The sequence below is a fragment of the Macaca mulatta genome, chromosome 7 (genome assembly GCF_049350105.2).
Source record: "Macaca mulatta isolate MMU2019108-1 chromosome 7, T2T-MMU8v2.0, whole genome shotgun sequence".
Taxonomy (NCBI): domain Eukaryota; kingdom Metazoa; phylum Chordata; class Mammalia; order Primates; family Cercopithecidae; genus Macaca; species Macaca mulatta.
The window spans coordinates 21,365,205-21,381,397 of record NC_133412.1 but is presented as its reverse complement, the minus strand read 5'-3'; the positions used below and the strand labels follow the sequence as shown (position 1 = coordinate 21,381,397).

Genomic DNA, 16,193 nt, shown 5'->3' with positions numbered 1-16,193 from the left:
AAGGTCATTATATAAAGATAAAGAGGTCAGTTCATCAAGAGACTATAGCAATTATACATATACATGCACCAACACTGGAACACCTAAGTATATTAAACAAATATGAAAGGACCTGAAGGGAGAGATAGATTGCAACACAATAATAGTAGGGGACTTTGATACCCAACTTTAAGCAATGGACATTTCATCCAGACAAAAAAAAATCAATAAGGAAGCATTGGACTTAAACTATACTTTACATCAAATGGACCTAATAAACATATACAGAACATTGCATCCAGCAACAACATCATATACATTCTTCTCTAGCACACATGGAACATTCTCCAGGATAAATCATGTTAGGGCCAGGTGCGGTGGCTCACGCCTGTAATCCCAGCACTTTGGGAGGTCAAGGCAGGTGGATCACAAGGTCAAAAGATCGAGACCAAGCTGGCCAACAAGGTGAAACCCCATCTCTACTAAAAATACAAAAAAATAAGCCAGGCGTGGTGGCACCCACCTGTAGTCCCAGTTACTCGGGAGGCTGAGGCAGGAGACTCGCTTGAACCTGGGAGTTGGAGGTTGCGGTGAGCCTGGGAGTTGGAGGTTGCCGTGAGCCAAGATCGTGCCACTGCACTCCAACCTGGCAACAGAATGAGACTCCATCTCAAAAAAATATATATATATGTTTAGGCACAAAACAAGTCTAAATAAATTTAAATGAGTTTAAGAAGATCGAAATCATATCAAATATCTTTTCTACCCACCAAAGTACGAAACTAGAAGTTAAGAACTGAAGGAATTTTAGAAAATTTCCAGGCCGGGCGCGGTGGCTCAAGCCTGTAATCCCAGCACTTTGGGAGGCCGAGACGGGCGGATCACGAGGTCAGGAGATCAAGACCATCCTGGCTAACACAATGAAACCCCGTCTCTACTAAAAATACAAAAAAAAAAAAAATTAGCCGGGCGAGGTGGCGGCGCCTGTAGTCCCAGCTACTCGGGAGGCTGAGGCAGGAGAATGGCGTGAACCCGGGAGGCAGAGCTTGCAGTGAGCCGAGATTGCGCCACTGCACTCCAGCCTGGGCGATAGAGCGAGACTCCGTCTCAAAAAAAAAAAAAAAAAAAAAAAAAGAAAATTTCCAAATACATGGAAATTAAACAACGTGCTTCTAAACAATAGGTCAAGAAGTTAAAAGGGAACTTTTAAAATATCTTGAGACAAAAATAGAATACAAAATACCAAAACTTATGGAATGCACCAAAAGCAGTGCTAAGAGGTGAGTTTGTAGCAATAAACATCTATGTCAAAAAAAGAAAAAAGGCCCATTGGCTCATGCCTGTAATCTCAGTGCTTTGGTAGGCTTAGACAGGAGGACCACTTGAGCCTGAGTTTGAGGTTACAATGAGCTATCATCATGCCATTGTGCTCCAGCCTGGAGAGAAAAATATCCCATCTCTAAAAATAAAATAAAAATTGGAGACTGATGTGAGTAATAATAAAACTCCAGTCCAGCCGGGTGCAGCAGCTCACACCTGTAATCCCAGAATTTTGGGCAGCCAAGGCAGGTGGATCACCTGAGATCAGGAGTTTGAGACCAGCCTGGCCAATGTGGTGAAACCCTGTCTCTACTAAAAATACAAAAATTAGCTGGGCATGGTAGCATGCACCTGTAATCCCAGCTACTCAGGAGGCTGAGGCAGGAGAATTACTTTAACCCGGAGGCAGAGGTTGCAGTGAGATGATATCGCATCACTGCTCTCCAGCCTGTGCAACAGAGTAAGACTCCATCTCAAAAAATAAAAATAAATAAAAAATAAAACTCCAGTCCCTTGCAAAAAAAAAAAAGAATTTACAACCTTCTCATCAAGTAAATATTTGGACATATTCAGGGATGTCCAACCAATACTGGATATTTTTGCTGTAGAGACAATTCTCAAGTCTAAAACTCTATGTCAGATTAAAACAAAACAAAAACAAACTCAGAACAATCTCCAACTGGAAATTTGATTTAAGAACAAATTTCATTTCTTCTGTGAGACTCATTATTGGAGAATATTTGTAGTCTCTATTTCTGAAGCCAACTTTATTATTTTCAAAGCCAGAATTATAGTAGAAAACAAATATTCCTAGTAGTAGTTTTTTAGTAGAAGATACCTTATCCTCAAATAACTTATAGTTTAAAGAGTTTCTGTTTCTCTCATACTTCATCTTGTTGGGAGCTATCAGCGTTCAGGGTTTGGATTTTTTCTGACACGATTTTCTTCTGGAAACCTACTAATTAAAAAAAGGATGCAGGGCTAGGACACTGCACTGTGTTAGAGATTTTATTATTGAGCCATCTCCAAAGAATGTTGGACCAAGATTCAAGTTTAGCAGAGCTAATACATAAATGGAGTTGAGCAAACAGGAGAATGGAGAACACATCAGTGCCCTGTTTGAAAATATCAATCCCTTACCTGGTAGGCCTGATGATTTTTAATGGAGACGAGATTGTGGATTTTTTGTGGCAAGAATTGTCTAGTTTAATGTTCAAGAATTATCAGCACCGAAGACAGATCAAAAGGTCCATATTTGTCCTCCCTGTAAATGCCTTGTCCTGGGAGGGTGTTAATATGCCTAATTTGGCAATGAATTTATGGATTTTTATGATGAATATCCATATTTCCAACCCAAGCAGGTGCTCTGGAGCAGTACTGTCTGAGTGCACAGAATGCAACAGCAGCAGCAGCAGCAGTAGCAGCAGCAAAGTGACTGTCCCAGTCACTCAGGGCTCATTTGTATGGATGCACCGATGCTGTGGGAGCTGTGTACATCAAAGCCACTGCAGTCCCCATCACAGAGCCTCACTGAGAAAAGGATTGTTCTGCAGCTTTTCTTTCCCGTCGGAGTTCCACTCCATAATCTAATGCCCTTTAGCTGAAGAGGGTCTGGGAGAAAGGGAGCTGAATGTGCAAAGCAAAGAACAATTTGAGTACAGTGCTCAAAAATAATTGGCAGCTTCGGGTAAAATAAAGTTCTACAATGGTAAAAATCACAGCATCTTAACTCTGGCAGAGACCTTTACAGGTCATACAGTCCATCTTCCCTTGCCTGTTTTCAAAACTTAAACCATTCCAATTGGATAAGAACTAATTGTTCATTTTAGGACTTCCAGAAATAAAATTGCAGAGCTGTCTTTGAAATCTGTTCCAGATATATAGTACCTCTTTCACTGTAAGTTCATTTTTAAGTTAACCCAAATCCATCATGTTCCACTTAAAACTGGTTTTTGTTTGTTCAGTCATCTATAGAGATGTATAATGACTAGTCAGTGTCCTTTATGGAAAGGTCATTGAAGATCAGCCATAGTTAAATTACCACTTCAACTGTCTTTTCAGTGGCTAAAATCTATCAAATTCCTTAAACAGTTTTTCTATGGCCAGTTTTTTTTAGTATCTTACCTGTTATTATTACCTTCTCCTTCATTTTCCATGCCCATCTTTGGTTGTAAAGCTTAAACTGGACCCAGTGCTGTAGAAATATCTGATGAGTACTTAGTAGAGTGAAAAACTCACCTCGTGTTTCCTAAATACTTGTAGTTTTTGCTTTGCACACTAGTGTGAGACCAAAAATTACCATGCTAACTGACTCTATATGATCTTAATAATCAATGAGAAAATTTATGATACATAAATGTGTGTCAAAACATTTGAAACTCTATTACTATTGGTTATATATGTATAGAGAAATGAAAAAAACAGTAAAACTAATGTTAGTAAGCTGTAATTTAAAACATTATAAATAATGAGGAATGAAGTTTTATTTATAGGCATACCTCAGAGACATTGCAGGTTTGATTCCAGACCATTGCAATAAAGCAAGTATCACAAAAAAGCAAAGTCAGACAAATATTTTGGTTTCCCAGTGCATATCAAACTTATGTTTCTGCTGAGACCGTGTCCACCCTGCGAGCACAGAGCCTCGCCCTCGCCGCTCCGCCTCCCATCCACACCTGCCGCCAGCTCACCACTGATGATGATATCACTGTGCTTGTTGACAACGGCTCCAGCATGTGCAAGGCCGGCTTTGCAAGTGACGATGCCCATCCTGGGCCACCTTCCCCTCCATCGTGGGGCACCCCAGGCACCAGGGTGTGATTGTGGGCATGGGTCAGAAGGACTCATGTGGGCGATGAGGCCCAGAGCAAGAGAGGCATCCTGACCCTGAAGTACCCCATTCGAGCAGGACATCATCACCACCTGGGACGACATGGAGAAGATCTGGCACCACACCTTCTACAACGAGCTGTGTGTGGCTGCCAAGGAGCACCCCATGCTGCTGACCAAGGCCCCCTGAACCCTAAGGCCAACCGCAAGAAGATGACCCAGATCATGTTTGAGATCTTCAACACACCAGTCATGTACGTAGCCATCCAGGCCGTGCTGCCCCTGTACACCTCTGGCCATACCATTGACATCGTGATGGACTCCAGTGACGGGGTCACCCACACTGTGCCCATCTACAAGGAGTATGCCCTCCCCTACGCCATCCTGCATGTGGACCTGGCTGGCCCGGACCTGATTGACTACCTTATGAAGAGCCTCACCTAGCACAGCTACATCTTCACCGCCACAGACAAGTGAGAAATGGTGCATGACATCAAGGAGAGGCTGTGCTATGTCACCCTGGACTTCGAGCAGGAGAGGGCCATGGTGGCCTCCAGCTCCTCCCTGGAGATAGCTACAAGCTGCCCGATGGCCAGGTCATCACCATCGGCAACAAGCAGTTCCGCTGCCCCGAGGTGCTCTTCCAGCCTTCCTTCCTGGGCATGGAATCCTGTGGCATCCATGAAACTACCTTCAACTCCATCATGAAGTGTGATGTGGACATTCTCAAGGACCTGTATGCCAACACAGTGCTGTCTGGCAGCACCACCATGTACCCTGGCATCGCTGATAGGATGCAGAAGATCACCGCCCTGGCGCCCAGCATGATGTAGATCAAGAGTATTGCTCCTGCCAAGCGCAGGTACTCCATGTGAATTGGCAGCTCCGTCCTGGCCCAGCTGTCCACTGTCCGGCAGATGTGGCTCAGGAAGCAGGAATACAACAAGTCAGGCACCTCCATCGTCCACCGCAAATGCTTCTAGGTAGACTGTGATGTAGTTGCATTACACCCTTTCTTGACAAAACCTAACTTGCGCAGAAAACAAGATGTGCAGAAAACAAGATGAGATTGGCATGACTTTTTTAATTTTGTTTTGTTTTGTTTGGCTTGACTCAGGATTTAAAAACTGGAATGGTGAAGGTGACAGCAGTTGGTTGGAGCAAGCATCCCCCAAAGTTCTACAATGTGGCGAGAGACTTTGATTGTACATTTTTTTTAATAGTCATTCCAAATATGGTGAGATGCATTGTTACAGGAAGTCCCTTGCCCTCCTAAAAGCCACCCCACTTCTCTCTAAGGAGAATGGCCCAATCCTCTCCCATGTCCACACAGGGGAGGTGATAGCACTGCTTTCGTGTAAATTATGTAATGCAACATTTTTTAAATCTTCGCCTTAATACTTCGTTATTTTGTTTTATTTTGAATGCTCGGCCTTCGTGGCCCTCCTTTTTTGTCCCCCAACTTGAGATGTATGAAGGCTTTTGGTCTCCCTGGGAGTGGGTGGAGGTAGCCAGGGCATACCCGTACACTGACTTGAGACCAGTTGAATAAAAGTGCATGCCTTAAAAAAAAAACACTTATGTTTCCACTATATTGTAGTCTGTTCAGTGTGCAGTAGCATATGTCTTAAAAAACAACACACATACCTTCCTTAAAAAATGCTTTGTTGCTTAAAAAAAATGCTAATGACCATCTGAGCTTTCAGTGAGTAGTAATCTTTTTGCTGTAAAAGGGTCTTGCCTCAATGCTGGGGACCTTGCTCTGCATTAGGTTTTGGCTTAAGGGAATGTTGTGGCTAGTTTGATCTTCTGTCTCAGGGATCCTCAACCCCCAGGCCACAGACCAAGCCACACAGCAGGAGGTGAGTGATGGGTGAGCAAGACAAGCTTCATCTGTATTTACAACTGCTCCCCATCACTTGTATTGCCATCTGAGCTACGCCTCCTGTCAGATCACTGGCAGCATTAGATTCTCATAGGAGCACGAACCCCACTGTGAACTGTGCACATGAGGGATCTGGATTGCATGCTCCTTATGAGAATAATGCTTGATGATCTGTCACTGTCTCCCATCACCCCCAGATGGGACTGTGTAATTGTAGGAAAACAAGCTCAGGGCTCCCACTGATTCTACATTATGGTGAATTTATAATTATTTCATTATATATTACAATGTAATAATAGGCTGGGCATGGTGGTTCACACCTGTAATCCCAGCACGTTGGGAGGCCAAGGCAGGTGGGATCGCTTGAGGTCAGGAGTTTGAGACTAGCCTTGCCAACACGGTGAAACCCCATGGCTACTAAAAATACAAAGATTAGCCAGGCATGGTGGTGTATGCCTATAGTCCCAGCTACTTGGGAGGCTGAGGCAGGAGAATTGCTTGAACCCAGGAGGCTGAGGTTACAGTGAGCCAAGATCACACCACTGCACTCTAGCTTGGGCAACAGAGCAAGACTCCGTCTCAAAAAAAGAAAAAAATGTAATAATAGAAATAAAGTGCCCAATAACTGTAATGTGCTGGAATCATCCCAAACCCCCCTGCAACCTGGTCCGTGGAAAAATTGTCTTCCACAAAACTGGTCCCTGGTGCCAAAAAGGTTGAGGACCGCTGTTCTATCTAGACCATTAAAACTTTCTCCATGTTGGCAAGAAGGCTCTCTCACTTTTCCATTCATGTGTTCACTGGAGTAGCACTTTGAATATCCATCAAGAATTTTTTCTCTGCATTCACAACTTGGCTAACTGGCACAAGATGCCTAGCTTTTGGCCTTTCAACGTGTTTTTCTCATTAAGCTTAATCATTTCTAGGTTTTGCTTTAAAGTTAAGAGACATGTGACTTCCTTTCACTTAAACACTTAAAGAGGCCATTTTAGGGTTATTAATTGGCCTAATTTCCATATTGTGGTATCTGGAGGAATAGGAAAACCTGAAGAGAGGGAGGAAAATGGAGGAATACCCTGTCAGTGGAGCTGTTAGGACACACACATTTATGGGTTATGTTCACTGTCTTCTATGCGTGTGGTTCATGGCACCCCAAAACAATTGGAATAGTAACATCAAAGATCACTGATCACAGATTAACATAACAGATATCATGAAAAAGTTGGAAATATTGTGAGAATTAACAAAATGTGACAGACACACAAAATGAGCACGTGCTGTTGGAAAAATGGTGCTGAAAGACTCAGTGCAGGGTTGCCACAAACCTTCGATTTATTTAAAAAAAAACCCCACAATATCTACAAAGCACAATAAAGCGAAGCACAATAAAACCAGGTGTGTCCGTATTTATAAAAAAAAAAAAAAAATCCCAAGTAATTTGAATCGTACTTGCCTCCTTTTTGTCATATGGTTTATGATACTGAGAAAACACCTTTTCTGTGCCTTGGTGAGTTGTCATCATACTCCCTTCTAAGTTTGAATGAGCTTCCAATATTTTACACTTTGTGCTTTCAGTGTCATGAAATATCTGCAAGAGTTTCTTTAATGTGAAGTTTTTGCCAGCATCACTTCCTCTGGGACATCTTCATACCTTTTGTCCCAACCACTTTCCTCATTTACATAGATCAGTTTTCCTTCACTAAGTTCCTCTGGTGCATATCTAGAGTCCCTTATATAGCAGCAATGTCAATAATCTCACAGTTAGCTATTTCTTCTATAACCCTATGTACATTACCGTTACCACTTTTTGTTACTTTGCTGCATTTTCATCTTTGTTAGCCAGTTCCCTCTTTCAGTTATCTGTTTTTGGGTTTCATCATTGGAAGACAAGGAGGCAACCCCACTGCACACTTTGTTGTTTGTGCATTAACTGAATAACAGATGCACAGTTACTAGTCACCGACAGACTGTGAAAGAAGTGACGTGATTTGTCACTGATCATGATACACATCTGTTATTTATGTTGTGAACTGAAGAGCTAGCAATCAAGTTTGTACTTCATTTAATTACTCACAGTTAATAAACCATGGCAACTGAAATTTCAACCCTATGGTTTGGGGACTGACATTCTTTCATTTTAGAACCATGCAAAGCAAGGACAACCTCAGTCAATTCCTACATTCCTTCAGGCCCACTGCTAATGTTCTGATTCCTGGTCAGTTATCTACTCTGACATTCAGATCTTTTGCTGATATATATAGCCTTACTAACTTCATCTTAGTGAACTTTTTCTTTCTTCTCCAGGGCAGTACATTTGATCTTTCCTCTCTGACATTTATGCTCTTGGCTTCTGACCACTCTCCTTCAATCTCTAAATTTGTTTGAAATACTGATTTGCCCTGCTAGCTTGTGATCATTGGCAAATTAAATAGACATTTTTCCATTCATTAATGTGAATACTGATTACCCCACAGAATGTCAGTTCCTGAATACTAGCACAGGTTCAGCCAGCCAGCTCATCCTTATCCTTTGGTCATACTGCCCAGTCAGTTGTGTAAGGAACTCTGTAAAGGTCCTGGGTGGGGCCTCAGAATCTATATATTTAAATGCTTTCCATATTATAGCTAAGTTTGATTTATAATATAAACTATGCTTTCCTAGTTCTTAGTAATTTTACTATAGACTGATAGAAGTTTATATCTGACAAATATACTAGAGATTGTTTTGTCAAATCTACTCATTTTATAAGTGAGAGAACTAAGGCCAGAGTTGCCAGATGACTTGCCCATGGCAAGTAACCGGGGTTACAGGCAGAGTAGGAACTAGAACTGATGGTTCCAAATGCCAAATCTTTTTCCTCTTCTTTTTTTTTTTTTTTTTTTGAGACGGAGTCTCACTCTGTCACCCAGGCTGGAGTGCAGTGGCACGATCTTGGCTCACTGCAAGCTCCACCTCCTGGGTTCACGCCATTCTCCTGCCTCAGCCTCCCGAGTAGCTGGGACTATAGGCAGCCGCCACCACGCCCGGCCAATTTTTTGTATTTTTAGTAGAGACGGGGTTTCACCGTGTTAGCCAGGATGAAATCTCCTGACCTCATGATCTGCCCGCCTCGGCCTCCCAAAGTGCTGGGATTATAGGTGTGAGCCACTGCGACTGACCTTTTTTTTTTTTTTTTTTCTAGACAGAGTTGTTCTGTCACCCAGGTTGGGGTGCAATGGCGCGATCTCGGCTCACTGCAGCCTTCGCCTCCCAGGTTCAAGCGATTCTCCTACCTCAGCCTCCCAAGTAGCTGGGATTACAGGTGTATGCCACCATGCCCGGCTAATTTGTGTATTTTTGGTAGAGACAGGATTTCAGCGTATTGGCCAGGCTAGTCTTGAACTCCTGACCTCAAGTGATCTGCCCACCTCAGCCTCCCAAGGTGTTGGGATTACAGGCGTGAGCCACTGCGCCCACCCCAAACTCCCAGTCTTTCACCCTAATTTCCATCCTGTGGGACACAGTCAAAGTCATTGATCATCATCTTTTTCAAACTCTCCTGTGGTGATTTTTTTCTATGTGTATCTGTGGAATAACATCTGAAGAGAGATGCTCAAGTGGGTTTCTCTGTAGTGAATGGGAAAGCAGTTGTGGCAAGGATTGTTGAGGTAGTAGGAGCTATGGAGGCCTGGAGCAGCTCTGGAGGCCTTAATCCAGTCCTGCTCCAGTGCTTACCCTCTGCCTGCTCTGTGCCTGCCCACTGGTGCCTAAGCTGCTGTCCACTGGGGGCTTAGGTATCTGTTTGACTTGTGCACACAGTGCTTGTTTCTGGAGGCAGTGTATAGAGAAGATGGGAATGTGGGGTTGTGTGGGGGTTGAATATACTATTCTGTAAAGCTTTTTCTATTTCCGTAAGATATTTTCACAACTGAAGACTCTGGCCTTCACGTTTGCTGACAGAGAGAAATGAGTCTGTCTGTAGTTCTGAGAGACGCACTAAGGAGTAGAGCATCATCCCTTTGATATGTTGTGTGAGTTCATGAAAAATGAATGGGGAATGTTGAATAGTATGTATAATAGTAACAGTTAATGCTTACATACCTATTCTGTCTTGAAGAAAAACAAAAACAGAATTTTGCTACTTCCTAATCTCCCTGAGTTCACCTGTCATAGGCAACAGCAGTGTTTGAAATGCTAGTGTGTCTTGTAGCCATTTTAAAGTCTGAAGAGGTGCATAGTTCAGGGAAACTGAGATCAAGGGACTTCATTATAAATTATCCTTACCTTTTCTCTAGCACTTGCTGCCTGGGACCCTGGCCTCTCACTAGGCCCCAGAAGATGAAAGATAGCATTTCACAACAACATGACATTTTAGAGCCAGAGGTGGAGACGGTGGTGGGGGCGGGGGGGTACCTTAGTACTCTTCTGCTTCAATTCTGATTCCAAAATTTTTGTTTTCTCTGCTGAGACCCCAAATGGTCAACAAACTTAGATATGTTGCACAGTTTGTTTACGGCTAGATTTAGACTAGAACTCAGGTTTTCTGATTCCCAGGCAAATGTGGTTTTGGCTGTATCATATTGTGCATAAAAACATTGTCAGACTTCTTAAATGAAATACAAAATCCTGGGTGATTTGGCAGTTGTGAATCTTGCTGGCTGTAACAGACTTTTGGAGGAGCTAGGACTGTATTTTTATAGCTGAGGAAACCAGATCAAGGAAACTAGTGTAAATACTGGTCCATAGGCTAAAAAAAAAAATCCTCACAGCCTCCCTATTATAACTTTTCAACTTGGGGTGCCAGAAAAGGCTCCATTAATGATTTACGTTAAGGTTTACATTGAAGGCTGGTACAAAAATGTAAAGTACCTAGTTTGCTTATGTATAGATACATTAGATCTCAGAATAAAAAGAAGGGAAAGAGTATCTTTAAAAATTAGAAGATTGGGGCCAGGCACGGTGGCTCACACCTGTAATCCCCAAACTTTGGGAGGCTGAGGCAGGTGGATCATTTGAGGTCAGGAGTTTGAGACCAGCCTGACCAACACGGTGAAACCCTGTCTCTACTAAAAATACAAAAATTAGCCAGGTGTGGTGGTGCATGCCTGTAATCCCAGCTACTTCTTAGGAGACTGAGGCAGGAGAATCACTTGACCCTGGGAAGTGGAGATTGCAGTGAGCTGAGATCACACCACTGCACTCCAGTCTGGGTGACAGAGTAAAACTCCATCGCCAAAAAAAAAAAAAAAAAAAAAATCAAAAAAGACACCTGGGGAAATTTAGTTTGCAAGTGACTATCTAGTTTTTTCTTTCCAACTGAAGGCTCACATTAGCCTCAATAAATATTTTACAGTAAATCTCATACCCTGATTTTAAAAATAAAACCTTATGTTTTTTGGAAACCGTATCAGAGGTCTGTTTTTAGGTAATTATTTTCATTTTCTGTCTTTCCTTTCCAAAAAAAAATACTTAAAAATACAGGTTGTTTTTTTTTTTTTTTTTAGATGGAGTCTCGCTCTGTCACCCAGGCTGGAGTGCTGGAATGCAGTGGCGCGATCTTGGCTCGCTGCAAGCTCCACCTCCCGGGTTCACACCATTCTCCTGCCTCAGCCTCCCGAGTAGCTGGGACTACAGGCGACCACCACCACGCCCGGCTAATTTTTTGTATTTTTAGTAAAGACAGGGTTTCACCGTGTTAACCAGGATGGTTTCGATCTCCTGACCTCATGATCCACCCGCCTTGGCCTCCCAAAGTGCTGGGATTACAGGTGTGAGCCACTGCATCCAGCCTAAAAATACAACTAATAAAGACTCAGTGTGTTCTTTAAAAACTTCTTGGTAGGATTGCTAAAGTTCCATTTCTCCCCTAATGAAGTATAAAAATTGAATTCTTAATGCAGATGAAAGTGCCCTATTCTGGGGGGAAAAATGTCACAAAGGACACTTATTAGTAAGGAAGTGAGCACCAAGATTTCAGGCAGGAAGGGATAAGCTAACTCTACTGTTTTGTACAAATGCAGTTGAGTTTCTAATCAGGACTGCCTTTATCTGTATAGCTGCTAACCCTCAAGCATTAAAGTGAAAAGATAAACACCAGCTGCTAGGCTTTGGGTTGTACAAAAAGAACACCTGGACAACAAGAATCCTTTTACTGGATTGATTCCATTGATGTTTTGTCCTTGATGTCAAGAAGCACCTTGCCAGTAAAGGACTGCCTTTTAAAGTTCTTTTGATATCAAACAATGCCCCTGGCCACCCAGAACCCCATGAGTTCAACACCAAAGACATCGACGTGGTCTACTTGCCCCGAAACACAACATCTCTAATTCAGCTTCAGCCTCTAGGTCAGGGAATCATAAGGACCTTTAAGACCCATTTCACATGGAACTACAGAAGGATGTCAACCCTATGGACGAGAACCCCAATAGAGAGAACGTCATGAAAGTCTAGAAGGATTACACCATTGGAGACGCCATCGTTATAGAAAAAGCCATGAAAGCCATCAAGCTCAAAATAATAAATTCCTGCTGGAGAAAACTGTATTCAGATGTTGTACATGACTTCACAGGGTTTATGACAGAGCTAATCAAATCATGAAAGAGATTGTAGATAATGGCAGAAAAGTCGGGGAGAGGGGAGAGGGTTAACGGATTAAAATATGGATCTTGAAGAACTGCAAGAGTTAATAGACACCACACCAGAGAAATTCACAGAAGACAACTTGATAGAGATGAGTGCTTCTGAATCAGTGCTAAACAATGAGGAAGAAGATGTAGAAGAAGCAGGACCAGAAAGCAAATTGACATGAGACAGGCTAGCAGAAGGGTTCTAATTATTCAAGACTGTTTTTGACTTCTTGTGTGACATGAATCCTTCTATGATACGAACACTAAAACTAAAGCAGAAAGTGGAAGAAGAAATGGTACCAGATAGAAACATTTTTAGAGAAATGAAAAAGCAAAAAAATCAGAAATTACAATGTATTTCCATAAAGTTACACCACCGTGTTGGCTTCTCCTGCCTCTCTTTCCACCTCCTCTACCTCTTCCACCTCTGCTACTCCCAAGACAATAAGACCAACCTCTTTTCCTCCTCCTCTTCAGCCTACTCAACATGAAGACGAGGATGAAGACCTTTATGATAATCCGCTTACACTAAATGAATAGTAAATATATTTCCTCTTCCTTGTGATTTTCTTAATAATGTCTTTTTCTCTAATTTATTGTAAGAATACAGTAGATAACACATATAACATACAAAATATGTGTTAAGGCCAGGTGGTTCATGCCTGTAATCCCAGCACTTTGGGAGGCTGAGGTGGATGGATCACTTGAGGACAGGAGGTTGAGACCAGCCTGGCCAACATGGTGAAACCCCAGGTCTACTAAAAATACAAAAATTAGCCAAGCCTGGTGGTGTATTCCTGTAATCCCAGCTACTTGGGAGGCTGAGGCATGAAGATCACTTGAACCCAGGAGACGGAGGCTGCAGTGAGCCACGATCACATCACTGCACTCCAGCTTGGGAAACAGAGTGAAATTCTGTCTCAAAATTGTGTGTGTGTGTGTGTGTGAGAAATTGACTATGTTTTCAGTAAACCTTCTGGTCCACAGTAAGCTGTCAGTAGTTAAGTTTTGGGGGAGTCAAATTTTATAGGTAGATTTTTTTTACTGTACCAGGTGGGAGGGGGTCAGTACCCCTAACTCCTGCATTGTTCAAGAGTCAATTGTATAATGAATATACGAAAATGAGCAGCACCCACAACCCATTGTGTCTAGCCAAAATAAGCCCAGCTTTAACTTTACTGAAATATTCTCCTTCATTAAATAACATGTATTTTCGTTCTTCTAGGCTACCTCCAACTGGGACCAGCTTTAAGATAAAAAAAATACTCAGATTTCAGATGTGTGGTTTGGGTGTTGACATTTTCAGTGATACTCAGTTTCATATCTTTCAATTGAGGGAAAATTGTCAAGAGACAAGAATGGTGTCAAGAGTAGAAAGATCTAGCACCACAAGCCAGGGGGTATTGAAAGAGAAACAGGGGCCAGCTTCTCATTAAAATCAGAGGCAAGAAAGCATCTAAAGATCCAATGACTTAAATGGTAGCAGAAAAGTCTTTAGGAGGTAAATAAGGAAATGTTTGTTTGAAGGCTTAATGGGGGATATTGTATTCGAAATGCTGAGTTATTTTCCCCAGTACTAATTTTCTAATAGCAATGATATTAAGGATATCTCCCACACTCCGTCAGCATTCTCAGTTTTCTGAAGGACTCCTGCAGGAGTGGGACAGTCCCCTATTAGAAAAGCTGGCATAGTTGAGGTCCCACTTATACTTAAGCGGAGGTAGATTTTATTAGAGAAACACTTAAGTGTAGCTTTTGATTTTTTTGGAAGCATACTTTATAGGGCCTGAATACCTTATTAAAAGCAGTACAGTACTACATTAAATGAGTAAACAAGCATCTAGGGAAATCACACTTATAATCAATTAGATTTATAGACTAGTATTTCAAAGCAAAGACAGGAGGAATTCAAATGGAACATCTAGGATTCTGAGCAGCACATTGGTCTTGGAATTCAACTATAATCTAATATGTCCTGGTTCCTTTACCCTAAATACTCTGTTCTCCAATTAGAGTTGGTTTTGTTCTTCAAGTCTTTATTTTCACAGCATCGCCCAACTTCTATGTTGCTGCTGCTTTAATTTTTTTTTAAGTAAGAAACATTCTGCTTTATCGCTTATTTAACCATTCTGGGACACTTCCCAGGCTTTTCTATGATTTGTGAAGAACAGTGGATAAAAGTAAAGTACAATCACTCTGGAAATTCTTCATGAAAAGGAAGATTTAAAAAATATTCAGAATATCTCCACTAATGCCTGATGACAATTCATTTGGACTTTTGAACTGGAGAGAAAGAAATCGTCCAATAGTTTTATGTACTGCTATCTATGTTTCTTTTTGGTCAATAATGTACGTGTTATTTCCAAATGCCCTTCCTCCACTACCCTCATCCAATTCATGAGGAATAACCTATTTTGAATCTCAGAAAAGACTACCATTTTTAAGCCTTATAATACTGAGTTCAGGTCCCAGTCCCTTGCCTCAACAATGGACTCTAGTGGCATTTCCCTGCATCTAAATAACCATAGATCAGTATCTGCCTATAAGAGTGTGGAGGTGTAGGAGCTAGACGAACATGCTACGGGAAGCAAATTGAACCCTTTTTTTTTTTTTTTTTTTTTTTTTGAGACAGTTTCACTCTTATAACCCAGGTTAGAGTGCAATATCGCGATCTCGGCTCACTGCAGCCACCACCTCCCAGGTTCAAGCAATTCTCCTGCCTCAGCCTCCCGAGTAGCTGGGATTACAGGCACCTGCCATGATGCTCGGCTAATTTTGTATTTTTTTTTAGTAGAGACAGGGTTTTGCCATGTTGGCCAGGCTGGTCTTGAACTCCTGACCTCAGGTGATCCGCCCACCTCGGCCTCCCAAAGTGCTGGGATTACAGGCGTGAGCCACTGCACCCAGCCACAAATTGAACCCTTTCTATAAGCATTTTATACATTGCCAAAAATAGTGTTGTCCTCAAACGTACAAGCTTACTTACTGGAGATTTAGGAGACAGCATTTTGCCAGTAGAATTCCATCTTCCTTTAAGCAAACTTAACATGCAAAAAACCTATATTTATCCAGTAGAGTAAAGGCTAAAGAACTTTTTGTTTTAAAAGAAAACTTGGTCGGGTATGATGGTTCATGCCTATCATCCCAGAACTTTGGGAGGCCAAGGAGGGTGAATCACCTGAGGTCAGAAGTTCGAGACCACCTGGCCAACATGGTGAAATCCCATCTCTACTAAAAATACAAAAACTAGCTGGGTGTGGTGGCAGGTACCTGTAATCCCAGCTACTTGGGAGGCTGAGGCAGGAGAATTGTTTGAACCCGGGAGGTGAAGGTTGCAGTGAGCCGATATTGCGCCACTGCACTCCAGCCTGGGTGAAACTTTTTGATTACAAAAACACATGGAGATTCAGAAAAATCATGTTAACCAAAAGTTTGTCTTAATCATTATAAAGTGAACATCACCTAGATCATGAAATAGAACGTTGCCACCTACTCTAGAAGCCCTGCCCATGTACCCCAACTCAATCGCAGCCCCTTCTTTCCCTGATTAGTAAACATTATTATGATGTTTACAT

At 42.1% G+C, this 16,193-nt stretch overlaps 1 protein-coding gene and 1 pseudogene across 3 annotated transcripts in view; both read left to right on the top strand.

Annotated features, from left to right (window-relative positions):
- FRMD5 (FERM domain containing 5) overlaps positions 1 to 16,193 on the top strand; it is a 339,478-nt gene that overhangs the window by 213,990 nt on the left and 109,295 nt on the right. The window lies entirely within an intron of this gene.
- LOC144329853 (actin, cytoplasmic 2 pseudogene) lies at positions 4,101 to 5,261 on the top strand (annotated as a pseudogene).